The sequence below is a fragment of the Haliaeetus albicilla genome, chromosome 4 (genome assembly GCF_947461875.1).
Source record: "Haliaeetus albicilla chromosome 4, bHalAlb1.1, whole genome shotgun sequence".
Lineage (NCBI taxonomy): Eukaryota > Metazoa > Chordata > Aves > Accipitriformes > Accipitridae > Haliaeetus > Haliaeetus albicilla.
The window spans coordinates 45,185,627-45,201,087 of NC_091486.1; the positions used below are offsets into that span (position 1 = coordinate 45,185,627).

General features: G+C 44.4%; 1 protein-coding gene across 1 annotated transcript in view; it reads right to left on the reverse strand.

Moving 5' to 3' along the window:
* The window catches only part of LACTBL1 (lactamase beta like 1), a 44,553-nt gene extending 32,612 nt beyond the window's left edge, over positions 1–11,941 (reverse strand). Inside the window, exon 1 of the mRNA XM_069782279.1 lies at positions 11,703–11,941. The gene's annotated coding sequence lies outside the window, so the exon portion shown is untranslated. The remainder of the gene's footprint in view (positions 1–11,702) is intronic.
* Between the last annotated feature and the right edge of the window lie 3,520 nt (positions 11,942–15,461).

Here is a 15,461-nt window from a genome sequence, read left to right on the forward strand (position 1 = left end):
GCAGAGGCTTTACATTGGGCAGGTAGAAGTGTAAGACATTTTAAAAAATGAATTTCTGAGGTCACAGTGCAGTGCTGTGCTCCTCTGCAGCCTGACCCAGCTGGGCTGTCCTGGCACCCGCTACCTTAGGCAGGTGTCCTGGTTTCAGCTGGGATAGAGTTAACTGTCTTCCTAGTAGCTGGTACAGTGCTGTGTTTTGAGTTCAGTATGTGAAGAATGTTGATAACACTGATGTTTTCAGTTGTTGCTCAGTAGTGTTTAGACTATAGTCAAGGATTTTTCAGCTTCTCATGCCCAGCCAGGGCACCTGACCCAAACTGGCCAACAGTGTATTCCATACCACGTGACGTCCCATCTAGTTTAGGAACTGGGAAGTGGGGGCAGGGTTTCGCCGCTCAGGGACTGGCTGGGTGTCAGTCGGCAGGTGGTGAGCAATTGCCCTGCGCATCATTTGTACCTTCCAATCCTTTTATTACTACTGTTGTCATTTTATTAGTGTTATCATTATCATTATTAGTTTCTTCTTTTCTGTTCTATTAAACCGTTCTTATCTCAACCCACGAGTTTTACTTCTTTTCCTGATTTTCTCCCCCATCCCACGAGTGAGTGAGCGGCTGCGTGGTGCTTAGTTGCTGGCTGGGGTTAAACCACGACAGCAGGGCTGTCTCCCCTCTAGAAAGACAGTGGTGGTGTTGATACCACATCCAAACCTAAGGAAACAGCATATGGAGTGTGAGTGTTAGGTTTAGACTTAGTGAGACTCCTACTAATTTCTTGTGCTTCACCTCTCTAACAGGGAAACTGTGTTAACTTAAGACTGACCACACTAAGCTGTTTATCATTTGCACATTATAAAAATACTAATTGCCAAGCAAACTGTGTACAGAGGAAATAAGAGTCCAGTGACGGGCTCAATTTGTGTTGCAAAATGACTTTACCTCTTCTTCAGCAGTGGTAGAGAGGTCTTCACAGGTTTTCTGACAGCCCTGTACAAAGCTTAGACCTGGGATTTACTACAAGGTCTGGCCTGGGAATATTGAATCATAGAATGGTTTGGGTTGGGAGGGACCTTTAAAGATCATCTAGTCCAACTCCCCCCTGCTGTGGACAGGGACATCTTTCACTAGATCAGGTTGCTCAAAGCCCCAGCCAACCTGACCTTGAACACTTCCAGGCTTTGGGCATCCACAACTTCTCTGGGCAACCTGTTCCAGTGTCTCATATGTCATTTCCAGACTCTGGTTTTACTTTCTTGGCAGGATCAATACAGATAACTGAGATCTGTGTCTCAGATCAGAGAGATATTCAGTCAGCAGGTTACAAAATGAAAGGAGCAGAGAATAAACTTAGAAGGTGAGCTGAGTCCCCTCAGATTAATGAGGGGTTAAAAAGGAAAAAAAAAAAAAAAGGAAATAACATCCCAGAAGCTACCAGTACAAGGGAAGGAGAGGTAGAAGAATAGGACCCTTTAAAATTAATTTGAAAATAGCTGATACATTAGGAACCTTCTACCATCTAAAATAGCTTTATCTGGATCATATAGGCAGTGGAGTTGGATCTGGACTCTGCTTCCACTACGTGCCTTCTAGGCACATGTAGGGCTTATGTAGATATTCAGTGCCAGGGCAAGAGCAGCAAGGTTTGTGGGTCTTGATTTGGGCATTCACAGGCATTTCCAAAGATGAGGCATATTTAAAAGTAATTTTGTCCAAGCCATGCTTGTGTGACCAGAAGAACCTGGCTGACACCTTCTCTTCACATTCTTGCCTATATGTGCTGGTGAGCAGCATCGTGTCTAGTGACACAAGACTGATTCATGCCAGTGCTACCCAATGCATACATACCCACACATGTGCCCATTGAAGCACAAAGCCTCTGCAGAACCTGGGCTTTTACTATTCATTGTTCTAGTCCTACTAAGATTTTGGGGGGGACTGGGATTTTGGGGTCCATTGGGATTTTTGAAACTGATTGTCCATTAACTTGTGGCGGAGGAATGCTGTTGTGCTAAAGCTTTGAGACTTGAGTAATATATCTTCAAAACAGACATTGCCATATGCTGAAAGTACAGTTTGCCTGTGGAAATATTCCAATTCACAAATTCATAGGATAATTTGCGTTGGAAGGGACCTCAGGAGGTCTCTGTTCCAACCTCTTGCTCAAAGCAGGGTCAGCTATGAGGTCAGACAGGGCTTCTTCCAGTCAGGTCTTGAAAAACCTCCAAGGACAGACACTGCACAGCCTCTCTGAACAATCTCTTTCAACACTTGATTGTACACATAAAAACAGATGCACATTATTCCTTTATCTGTGGAGCTTTTAAATGCATACTGATCTATTTAATAAAAAGTAGCCCTAAAAAAAATGTGCTTACTATTTTATAGGCAACTATAGATACTAGTTTCTGCCCTGTGCTACTTCCAGTCCCTTCTCCTATCCTAAGAGACAAAATTCTACAGGTGAGCATCACAAGAGGTAAGGATAGGACGGTGAAAGGAATCAGGAAGATGTTCAGATGGTTGCTTAGTCCTCAAAGCTGGATGTTGGTACTGACATACACTTTCCAAGCAGATGCATTCTGGTGGGGTTATTGGTGTCCTCAGATGAGTAGCTTTACACATTTTAATACTTTTGTCTACTAGAAGAATTCTTACGAAGCTGTTTCAACAAATCAGAAGGAAGGGAAAAAAAAAAAAAGTCAACCCTCCCCCACCCCCCACCCCCCAATAAATTGTTATACTCCATTACAAGAAAGGGAGAGAATTTAGTCCTATTTTTTGGAAATCACATGCATGGACCACTGGTCTCAGGAGATAAGGATGAAGCCTGTAGTGATGAACATTCATAAATGTTTCATTCTGAGAGAATATTTAAAAATAAGTGATCTGGAAAGAAAAGCAAAGAATAAACAACTATTAGCATTTCTTTATGTGGGTGTAAAGAACGATATTGACAAACAGAAGAGTTGAATCTTTAAATACAGAGAGTCTAAAATATAGGCGAAACATGCACGTGAAGGTACAAACACAGACACTTCTGAATGGGTCTTGGAGAAACCAAAATATAGAACATTTCCATTCACATACTGATAAAATTATTGGAGGAAGAAGGAGTTGTAATGACCAGCAAATTCAACTATATATAACAGTCCTCTGACTTGTTCCTCTGCCCTGTGTACCTGGTTTTCCCATGCTGTCAGTGGACAAAGTGAGGATGTGCTGTTAATTTTGGAGTGAGAAAAGGGGAGCAGAAATATAGACCCAGCCTTTTCTGTGTAAGTGCAGTCTATCAGCTCCTGTCCCAGGGTTGTGAAGCCTTGCTGTAATGTACTGCAACATTTATATTGTCGCTCACTTTTAACCTCCTATTTAGTCATATGCAGTCACTAAGGCATAGAGACATTGGGTAACTTGCCAAGACAGTGACGGTATGTGCTGATTTTCATATAAATTTACATGAATTTGCATACATATCCCTCTCAGTTTGCATTCATTCTCTGTGGTGCCTTTAAGAACAAGTAAAATATTGTCTAGTCTGAATCAGTCAAAATTTTCTACTTCTCTTATGTTTTCTCTTTTCCCGATACTCATTTTCATCTACTAGTTGATTTATTTTCTTCCTTTTCTACTGCATTTGCCACCTCCCTTCCACCCTTAGCTACCACAGTGATCTATTCTTTTTTTATATTGTATGAATATTATTCTTTAAGTTGTTCACAAAGTAGGTAGTATCCCCAACTGTGGCATTGACTATGCAATTTACATAGCACTGATTGTTTGCAGACTAATTTTAATATGCTGCTTCATTTTTCATTTCCCTTCCTGTATAAACAGGTCTCAAGTACGTGTCTGAAATTTCCTTGGTGAAAAGTTTCAGGTAAGTAGAATTCTACACGAACAAATATTGAAGAAAAATGATTCTAATAGGTATTTGCTGTGCAGATGAGAGAGCCATATGCAAGATCTTAGACTGGGAATGTCAGTTCTGCATGGAGCAGCATGGGTCTGGGGAAAAGCAGATGTTTTGGGAAATGTCTTGGAGGTCACTGTGGGACCGGACTGAGCAAGAGCTAATGCTATGTTGACATTTTTTGCCTAGTATCCTACCTGAAACTTTGTTGTTTCTGTGGCCCTTGTTTTATTATTTGGTATCACTGAGAACTGTTTGGCTTCATTCTCATTGTAATTGCCCTTCAAGTGTTTGTGGGCTATGATTACCAGTCCCTCAGCATCCTCTTTGTCTGACAACACAAAACAGCTCCTTCTACCTATCCTCAGGCCATGTGTCTGAGCCCCTTGACATCTCAGCCACCCTCTGCCAGATGTCCTCTCTTCTTTTTTTCATATTCTTCTTGTTCTGGGTGGAGGGAGGGGGCTTGGAGCATGGACAAACACGGAGTATTCAAGAGGCAACAACAGAAGCCCTGAGTAGAGGGATATGATAACTCCTCCCTTCTGGTCACAGTCCTAATGCAGCCCAGTTTGTGGTTTCCCTTATTTGCCATGAGAGTGCACTGTTGACTCATGTTCAATTTATCGTCCTCCTGGTTCTTCTCAGCAGGGGTGATGGATTGCTTCCCAGGCTGCACTGATGCCCGGGGTTATCCTGCCCTGGGTACAGAGCTTGGCCCTCTGAGCAGCTGAACTTTGTGAGGCTCCTGTTATCCCAGGCCTGAAGTTTGTTGAGGTCCCCCTGGACTGAAGCTCTACCATTCATGTACCAGCTATGTTGTCTACAAATTTTGTGAGGGTGCATCTGAATTATTGTCCAGACAGCATATAAAGATATTGAACTATATCAGTCTGCTGTTTGACTGTGGGATACTTTTATTGTTACTCGAAGTCAATCAAACTTCAGTCTGATTGTACCCACTCATTACTGCCCTTTGATAAGGGTGGTCCATTACTTTAACCCAAGATTTTTAATTGTATTAGCTCAATGATGTCCAGTCTTTCCTGAAACTAGTCTTCTATTCTACGACCTTCATGCTACCTCCAGTGCCTCCCATCCCACTCCCTCCACTTACAACCTCAGCTAACTCTTCACCTGTGGGATGCGCCTCTTGGCTTGGGTCTGACTTTTCCCATCCTGGGATCACTGCCACATTGTCTGCGGCTCCAGGATCACTGCCTCTTCCCATGATTTGTGATTTTTTGTCCTGGCAGGAGATGGGCTTGATAAGCATCCCCCATAGCTTTTCCTTCTAGGAGCCCCCAGGTACAGTCCGGTTTGGTGAGATGTGTGTTGCCCAGCCATGTTCTAGGGTGCAGAGCCGAGGTCTGGGAAACCTGAATGCACTTCCATATGAGTCTGTTTTCTCTGGCTGGGCATTATCCCAGTTACTTGCCATCTCAGTGCAGGGTAGCATGTGCCTTATACTGTGCCTGTACACTGATTCACATGCTTCAGAGAAAAGGCAGGAGCCTTTACAAAGGTATCTGTACATGGCCTGTTTAGCTAATCATGATAACCAATAAGAGGGAAAATCTACTTCAGTGACCAGGAAGGGACTATTTATAGTCAGTGGGAGAGAGAAAAAGAGATGGTGATATTCTCAGACTTTCCCCTTTATGTAAGCTTGTTGTCATGCTAAGAGACAGTCTTTCCTTGTCCTTAAGTCATAAGTGAAATACATGCTTATTTGTACATATACTTACCATTACCTGTAAAGCACAAATCTAATAAAGTGCCTAAATTGTATAATCCAACCCCTAAGAAAAAAACTAAAGATTATTCCAAGCTTGGCATAGAAAGAGATGCCAACAGAAACAGGTGAGGCCCTCTGAGACAGGACTTCCTTCTGATGTAGGGGACTTTGCACAGAAAGTTCTGCAAAAGGTGTCACTTGGGGAGCTCAGACTCTAGCAGAAGTCAAGTTATTCCATTGCCACAGTGGGAGGACAGATTGGGTATGATCCTGAAGGATGTTAAGTTGGAAGAGGACCTCTTTAGCCAACCCCCATGTAGGGGAGTGAGCAAGTGCATTTCATCTGTGATTAAAGAATGAGGAGGATATTCTTCAAGTTAACATTCATTACTCTCAACCTCTCTTTTATGGGATAAGATCCAAAAAAGGGGAACACTGAGTTTTACTGATAGTACTAGCAAAGCACATGTTATAGACAGGACATGATGTTCAGGAAGCCCAGCATCAGCCACCTGTGTGATGAAGCAATATCTTTGACTTTAATTAAACTAACTGAATTGAGAAAGAAAAGCAGAGAAATTTCTTTTAGAAGGTAAAAACAGCTATACATAACTGTGCAAGCTTTAGCTACAAACAATATTTAGCAGATGTTTAAAGTTAGTTTTTCAAGCAATGTACCTTTTAATTAGCAATTTGGTCAGCTAACTTTTTAAAACTCCAGGAGAGCAAACTGTAGATGTGATCTCTATCTAAGAAAAAAACATTATTTATAGCCCTACTCATCCCTAAAAACTGTTCCTCCTCCTTGTTTGGAATCAGACTTTTTTGGTTTAGGTCAGTTCACTGTCTTTTTACCTGTTCACCTGCAGAATTGCTCAGGTTATTAGCAATCTGGTGTCTTCCCTCGTGCATCTCACAGCAGGCAGTGTACCAAGAAAGGTTAAACAAGCCTGCAAGTGTGCAGGGAACATGCTTAACTTTCATTACTGGTTATGGCACGTAAGACAGAGAACCCAGCATGTCCTCTTTAAAGAAAAATTGTGTTTCTCTGCCTGCGTTAAGTGTGTCAGCAAACCAGTTGTGAAGGATGCAATTTACTTAGTCTTTCAAAAGCCTTTGTCAAAGGTCCTCACTGAAGTCACAGAGAACCAAAGGCATCTCATGAAACTCAGTCTTAAGACAAGCTCCAGCTACAATCAGGAACTCCTGTGATGTGGTGCTGCGGACTCACACGTAAACCTAGAAAATGAGAGCCTGCTCTTCAAATTAAATGCTTTCCTCCAAATTCCACCATCTGTGGTATCCATCCTGCCTTTGCTCACGGAAGAATTGTATGAGTTGTCTTCAGGTAAGCACAGGCTGATTGAAAGGACATGACTGACAACAGTAAAAGGCAAAAGTGTTGATTGCACAAAGACCAATGGTTCAGGTGACTTGTCAGCAGAAAGCCTGTCCTCTGGCAGCTCTGGAAGCCATACACCACAACGTATGTGCCATTTCTCCTCCTGTTATCCCAACAAAGAGACCAGATCCACAAGAGGCCCAAAACAAGGAAACGGAAGCAAAAGAAAGTAATCTCGTTTAAGACTTACAGAGAGTGAAGCAAGCAAAATTGTAAAGCAAAAGATCACATCGTAATAAATGTTGACTCCTGGGTCAAAACTACTGTCCAAAAAACCCTTTTCCTTGCCAATCAAGAGCATCCAGGGAGGCATTGTAAGGATGCAGTAGCTGACACCCTTTGTCCTCCATGCTGCACACAAGTGGTCTTGTTGAGACCACGTGGGCATATGTGTCCTGGTGTTTGTAAATGTGCATGTGAGAATGCAGGTGGGAAGAATCACCTTCGTTGGAAAGTTAAATTAAATCAAATCCTTTTCCGCTACCTTACAACCTCTCATTAAGTTTTGGTACACTCACAACATATAGTCAGTGCCGAGCTCCTTCCTGGCTCTGCATTAGCTTGCAAGACAGACCCTTTCTTTCACATTCCTGCAAAGGTATGACGCTCCTTGGGGCTAGTTTGCATGGCTGAATTGAGATGTTTTCTCTACAAAGGGCTCTGTCCCTCTTTCTTGAACCACAGGGTGCTTGTTCCAGCTTGCATGCAAATCTCAAGATAGATGTATTTCTGCAGATGTTTTCTGTGAAGAGCCGAGAGGTGAGCAGGCCCAGTGCCTCCCAAGGGGTTAGAAAAAGGCCAGGCTGTCTAGTCTGAAGATACCTGACAGCACAAGGTAAAGTACTAGGTCTACAGGGAAAAAATAAATCCTCTTTCTTCTGAACTCCTATTTGCCTTTCTCTGCCTGCAGACAGCAAGCATCTGATGGGAAAGATGAGAGACGAGGACTTGGAGAGCAGGGAGAGAGACAGAGGGCTTGGGCAGGTCTGGAGACACTGCCAAAAATCTGTTTCTCCAGGCTGCAGGAAGGGAAGAGTTTAGGCCTGAGTAAGACACGTTTTTTTCCATAATAAGGTGGCAGATCGTCAGGGGGCCAAACACCATAAGTCACAGTCCTAGTGGTATTTAATTGCATTTCCCAAAGCGCCTGCAGAGTTCACTTCCTCAAAGAGCTTGGTCTTCTTACCCCAAGTCACCTAGCACTAGGGTTTACATGTGCCCTTACCACAAGCTGCACATACAGTGTTCATCACTGGAGAAAACCTGTACTTGGGATTCCATGATGACTAACTGGGGCTGTAGGGATCCACGCGACCACTCCATCTGCACCCTTGAGCACACGGCTTTGGGCATTTGGACTCTCCTTCCTGCAAGATCCTGCATGTTCTGCCTTTGTTTTACTCATACAGAAAACGCATGGGACCTGTTGCATGGTAGGAAAAGTCAGCAGCAGTGATATGGCTAAATTACTGGTCAGATCCAGGTTTGTTTCCTGCTATCTTCTACCTTCCTTCAGACCATCACATGCTTCAGGGCCAGAGGAAACCAATGAGTCAATGTAGTTCAGCTTTGTACCAGTACAGACTATTGTATTTCACCCAAATATCATACCCAGAGGCTTCAACTATGTCTCGTCTTCTCCAGAGAGCAAACTTCTGTGAACCACGGATGGTGAGGGGCAGAGACCAATGTGCAACCAGCAGCCAGGCCTCGTTACAGCAGAGCATAACTAGGAGAGACATTCCTGGTTGGACTCAGTGGCTGAATGGCAAGAGGTAGTCCATGAGGACCTGGCAGGGAAAATACCTTCATCAGATCAGCACTGATTAGAAGGACGTCCTTCCCTCCCTCCCTCCCTCAGTGTGGTAGTACTGGCTTATGGAGTAAGCCCAGAAGCCAGAACAAGGTACACAGTGCTCCGTGAAGGAGAAGGAAGCTGCTGTCCAAAGCCCCAAACACACCCCTCATAGGGGATGGTAGTAATTAAAACAGCTGAGCCCCAGTTATCCCTTCAGACCTTCTGCTACTAAATCCTCCCACAGTTGTGCAAAGGATGCAGAACACTGAGGAGGCTGGAGGAGATAATCAGAGACTGTCAGTCATTTTAGTTCTGGCTGCACCCCTGTGCAGTGAATGTCACCTTGAATGTCCCCCTCATGCTTCAGCACAAAGATATGCATTTTCTTATTGCTAGGTAATGTTGTCTTTGGCATACAGTGATGGTTGACCATAGCTGGTCACTGGCTGCTAACCTAGTTTACTGGGGAGCTAACGTTGACATTTGTCTTTATGCTGAGCTTCACCCCTGATACAGGAAAGCACCAGCTTTACCCTGCCACATGGAGATTGGTGCTTTCATCTCAGCCTGAGGGAAATGGATCTGCATTTTCAGGACAGGTCAGAATACCCTGATAAAGGCCACCTCAGCCTTTCCCGCTGACACAGATGCTCTTTATTGTGAAATACTTAACTCTTGCCCAACACTGCAGACCCAGCCAAGATGATCCTGCAAGAGCCAGGGGAAGACAAAGGAGAAAAAAAAAGGGTGTAAATTAGTTTGTCTAAACAAGTTCCCATCACAAAATCCTGATCCTTCTATTCAGCACCAGTGGGGAAAAAAAAGATACAGTTCCCTCCAGAGTAAAAACTGACATGGTGAGCTGCTGCAGCAGGGAGAACAAATCTCTTTAGGGTGGAAGGAAAATGGTCAACAGATCAAAATTTGGCAGTTACCAAAGATGAGGAGACTCAGAAAAATGACCTGCAATTCAGAACAGAGGTGTGTCTTACCACCCTGCCATCACTATTGCCAGAGAGGGCTCAGAAGCAGAGAACAGAAGAGAAAAATCATTCCTCCATACAGCAATAAAGAGCTCTGTGCTGAGGAAGGAACTGCATTCATCCACACCTTGGGCTTACCCCAAATGCTTTACCTGGGCCAGCTGATTGCTCAGGTACAGGCTATTTGCTTCCTAGCCAGCCCAGGGAAGCTGTTTGGAAACATTTTGATGTGTTCTCAATTACTTTTCAAGTAAGTCATTGAAGACCCTTAGGTCAGCTCGAAACCTGTGTGAATTTTAACAGTACTGCTAATGACATCAGTGGAGCTGCACTGATGTGCACCTGCAGAGTCTCCAGCATTTTCTTGTGCCTCTGCTTCTCCTGACCCCTTTCTGGTTCATTGTAAGTCTATATTGTCTTTCCACAGGAACAGCTTTAGTTTGAGATACACTTCCTACTGTATAGGCCCTTTTTAACCTTCATTTAATCCTAAAGACACTTCCAGGCTTCTTACATAGAGTCCACCTCACCCCAGTTGTACACCTGTCCTGTACAAACACTAACATTCATCACAGAGCTTAGAAGTGCCTTATGACTTGTAAAATCTGTCTCAGTCAAAGGAAAAGATTTAGACAGGAGTCAGCTCACATGGCAAAGGAAACTGTTCTTCTAAAGCACCTAACAAACTCATCAAGCCATTTCCCATAGGAAAGCAGTTCCCAATGTATGTTGGCAAGCAGTGTGCTAAGACAAAATTAGATTAATTTGTTGGATAAATTGCACACTGCCAACAATAGGTTGACATAATTCTGGGTTTTCTTCTTGTGACAGACAAATTTAAGACCCATGTTACCTTAGATCATATGTAATTATTTGTTAAGGAAATAAAGTTTTATCCTGGCTTACTGAGTCCTAAAGAGCATGGAAAAGGGGAAGGATTCAGTGTCAGATGTCTCAGAGCTGTAAGCAGTTAATATATTTATAAGCACACTCTCTAAAAAGTACTCAGTAAGGATGTGTAAGGTACCTCACAAATAATTTAATGTGTATACAGAGCCTGAAGCTGCCCAACACATCTATGTCCCCTGAGAAGCACTGAAGACAGTAAGGATGGAGGAGGTGGGGGAAGCGATGGTCTCACGGGGAACATGATGGAGTTATGATAGCTGAGAAGCAGAGATTTTGCCAGCACTGGACTTCAGCCCATGTCCTTTGGTAGTTTGTAAACTGGTAATCAAAATTAATGCTTACTGAAGCACCCCTGCTTTCTGTGAGCAGAGAGACTGCTGAACCATCAGACCACCCTATGGTCCTTCTTGTGGCACAGTATAAAGGTCCTGGCTCTGCTCAGTTGGTGCAGAGACCAGTACTTCTCATAAATAATTTTCTGTTCATTGGTGAAGCTCAGGAAAATACTGTATTTAGCACAGATTATTTCTTTGGGTTTACTTTTACACAGAGTAAAAGGAATAGATTCACCTTGTTCACTCACACCAATGTGCAGGGCTGGCACCTGAAATAAATGGTTAATAGCACAATAACACAAACAAAAATGCAATAGAGCCATGGAAGGTGAGTTTCATAAAAAGGTTTCCTTTTAATTGGTTCATGCAACTAATGCTCAATTTGATGAACCTGCCATTAACTCCTCAGTGTAACTCTGTGTCTCTCCTTGACTGGGACACATAATTCACCATGTGAGTGTAAGAAGTCTCAGATCTTGCTCCCAAGTCATGAGCAAGAAAAAAAGTCAAGCTTCACAATACCTTATTTCCAGCCTCGCTGGCCCTCACATAATCAAACTGTAAGTTAAAGTCACTGCTAGAGGCATCGCGGAAGGTCTGCATAAGTACCTGCAAATCAGGCGCTTACCTCAACAAATTTCCCTTGTGGATTCCTGCTCCTGCTTTACCAGTGAAATCTTCTATGTCTGCATTTCTCTGAGATACTTGCACGCACAGCCCCTGCTGCATGCTCTTCCTCTAGAGATATATCTGCAGGCCTGGGGGACTTTCACCCCAAAATGACTGAATAGGGGCTTTTTACTGGAGAGATGTACCTTACAGCCTTGGCTGTCAGTGCTCCTGCTCGCTGCCCTGCTGCCAAGCCTGCTTGCACAGTCACCAGCGCCAGCCTCCACTCAATGTGGCATTTTAGCAACTGAGTCACTAACAATGGCAGGGTCAGAAATGGTCACTGTAATTAAGGTCTTTATTTTCCAACACGTTTCACTGTCAGGCATGCTCCTGAACTTTTGAACTTCCCTGTCATTGAGCTGGGACTCCTGGGGATGCCTTTCTGCTACATTTTTATCCTGCTGTTATTTCCACTTATCCCCATCACCTTCGTGCTAATGGATACCCAAAACTCACAGCTCGCAGCTTTGGGCAGTGAGATGGAAGCTCCGACCCTGATGTCACATACAGATTCCTGGAGCTGACTGTGATTGGATCGCTGTGCCTATGACTTCATATTATTTGGGGCTACCCTGACTTCTAAGTACCCACATGATACACATTCAATCTAACACACTGTACTTCATCCATCAGTTTAAATGCCCCCATCACACAGATGGTAGAGCTATCTGTGTGTACACCTGACATTTCTAAACATGATTTTTCACTGCCAGTGACAAGGACTTTGCACTTTTGACAGAACACTGGCACAGGTTGCCCAGAGAGGATGTGGAGTCTCCAACCTTGGAGATATCCAAAAGTCATCTGGAGGTGGTCCTGGGCAACCAGCTCTAGGTGGCCCTGCTTTAGCAGGGGACGGTTGGACCAAATGACGTCCAGACATCCCTTCCAGCTTCAACCAGTCTGTGATGCTATGATTTTTTGACGGGTTCACTAAAGATTTGTCAGCCCAGCCCAGTGTACACATGTGCTAGTTGAGACTCACATCAGTAAGCCTGAATGGCCCAGTGCAACATATAATTGAGCTGCAGAACTCATCACCACAGGGTGCATTTGTTGCTGAAGGTTGTCATGGGTTCAAAAAACAATCAGACGGATTAATAAAGTAAAAAAATAACACCTCTGTTTTTAAAAAAATCCATAAGCTACAGACGCTGAGAGAATACACTGAGGAAGTCTGAAGAATAATTTTGTTCTGTTCTTGCATCCACCCAAAGGTATCCACTACTAGTCTTGGTGGGAGTTGTGTGGCCAGCTGGAGTGTTCCTGCAGGACAGCATGGTTGGAAGTCAAACTGAAGGGTATTTGCATATATAATTCTTCTTAAAATTAAACTCCTCAGGAAAGGCTAGAAAGAAGAGATTACCTTTCAAGTAGAGACTTTGGCTCCAGCAGAGCAAGCTGAAACCTGCAGGTTCTGTTGAGATTACCCAGCACTCCACTCCTTGCCTAGGGGTCTTTTGTGGACCCTTCTGTTCTTTGACCTGGTCTCATGCTCAGAGCACTGTTCAAGCAGGATGCTGTCAGTTCACCTCATTTGTGTTCTGGATCTTCTTCCACTCACCCCCACTTTTTAAGGTCAGTTGCACAGAGTTGCATGCAAAAAACCCCAGGAATTGAAGCCCTTACTGGAAAATTATCTCTGCTGGTTCAAGGTTTAAAGCAAGCATCAATCAATGCTTTCCCTTCATCCCAAATTCAAAACAAGATAAGAAACAACAGAATTTGCATGATGGTTTGGAACAGTAAGAAATACATCCAAGACAGTGGTCCAGAGGACCTCACCTGAATGGACAGTCAGACTGAGGCCCCATCCAGGTCTGCATGGCATCTTGGGCTTTTTACTGGAGAGATGTACCTTACAGCCTTGGCTGTCAGTGCTCCTGCTCGCTGCCCTGCTGCCAAGCCTGCTTGCACAGTCACCAGCGCCAGCCTCCACTCAATGTGGCATTTTAGCAACTGAGTCACTAACAATGGCAGGGTCAGAAATGGTCGCTGTAATTAAGGTCTTTATTTTCCAACACGTTTCACTGTCAGGCATGCTCCTGAACTTTTGAACTTCCCTGTCATTGGAACCTATTTTGTTTCAGGTAGAGTAACCTGCAGGTGACCTTCAATCTAGCACTGAGGCAGAATTCAATAGCCCGTGTCCCAGAAATGGCTTCAGCTGTCCCTGACCCATACCAGGAGAGGTGGTGGCCTTCCCCTCTGTGGGAGCAGGTGGTCATCGGGGGTGTCACAGGTCTTTGATTTCTGCAGTTTTCTCTATTCCTAGGATCAATCCCTTGCCACTAGCAGTGCAGGCTTCTGTGCTCACCTCCCTGTTCTTAGTCTACTGCATACTCTTCTGTTGCTCTCTATCCCTGCTAATTTCACAGCTATGGCTGTGCCTGGAGATGGACCAGGCTCAAGAGCTCTCCGTGGGATCACCTGAGTTAAAAGCAGTGCCCGACTGTGATGGTGGAGGTTGGGGGGTGCCACTGAATTCCCTGTTTGGAAGGGGCCATCGGTGTGGTTCACAGAGTGAGGATGTACTGGTGAGGTGGGGGGGTCTGAGTCAGCAGTGGGAGGAAGGGGAGCAATGATGGGAGGTCATGAGGGTGGGGTAGTGCAAGGGACTGGGGTGTGCTGTATGGGAGTCAAGATCTGTCACTGTCCTCCAACCACTCTTGCCCTAGGGAGACTTCCCCTACCTCCACTCCTGTAAAGCACACACTGCCACCCAAACTAATCCTCATAAGGCTTACAGATCCCTCATCTGCTGGAATAGCTGCGTCTAAGACTGCAATGAGATTAATCTGTGGCTGCCACAAGGCTCTCAGCTAATTTTGTATTGTGCTTGTGGAGACTGTTTTATCTGTCTAACTGGTACCTTCTCTCTGAGTGCTCATTTCCTGCACCATTAGCCACTAGCAGAGTATGTGGCTTAGTTTAGTCCTCAAAGATTCATGAATGAGGACTCAAGCCAAGAAAAATGCTTTCCCAAATGGTCTTTGAGACATTTTGTCATGAACCCTTTGCTGGAAGGATTACATTTACTTTCTGGAAATGTTCCCATCTCTCATGTAGGTGAAGCTGTCACAAATTCTTGCTGTGATGTGTCAGAGCAAAGACTTCAGAGATTTTGTACATCTTCCCCGACTCTGTGCCCAGAGCTTATTGGAATAGTATGACCTAAAGCTGATGTATCAGAATCACAGAATCACAGACTGGTTGAGGTTGGCAGGGACCTCTGGGGGTCATCTTGTCCAATCCCTCTGCTCAAGCAGGGCTGCCTAGGGTTGGTTGCCCAGGACCATATCCAGATGACTTTTGGATATCTCCAGGGACGGAGACTCTACAACCTCTCTGGGCAAGCTGTTCCACTGCTCAGTAACCCTCACAATGAAGAAGTGTTTCCTGATGTTCAGATGGAGCCCCCTTGTTTCGATTTTTGCCCATTGTCTCTTGTTCTGGCACTGGGCACCACTGAGCAGAACTTGGCTATGTCCTCTTTGCACCCTCTCTTCAGGTATTTATATATACTGTATACACTGATAAGATCCCCCCCTGAGCCTTGTCTTCTCCAGGCTGAACATTCCCAGGTCTCTCAGCCTTTTTTCACATAAGAGATGCTCTGGTCCCTTCATCATCTTCCTGCCCTTTATTGGACTCTCTCCGGTACGTCCATGTCTCTTTTGGGTTTGCCAGTGCGTAGAGGGGCTGAGCTGATGTG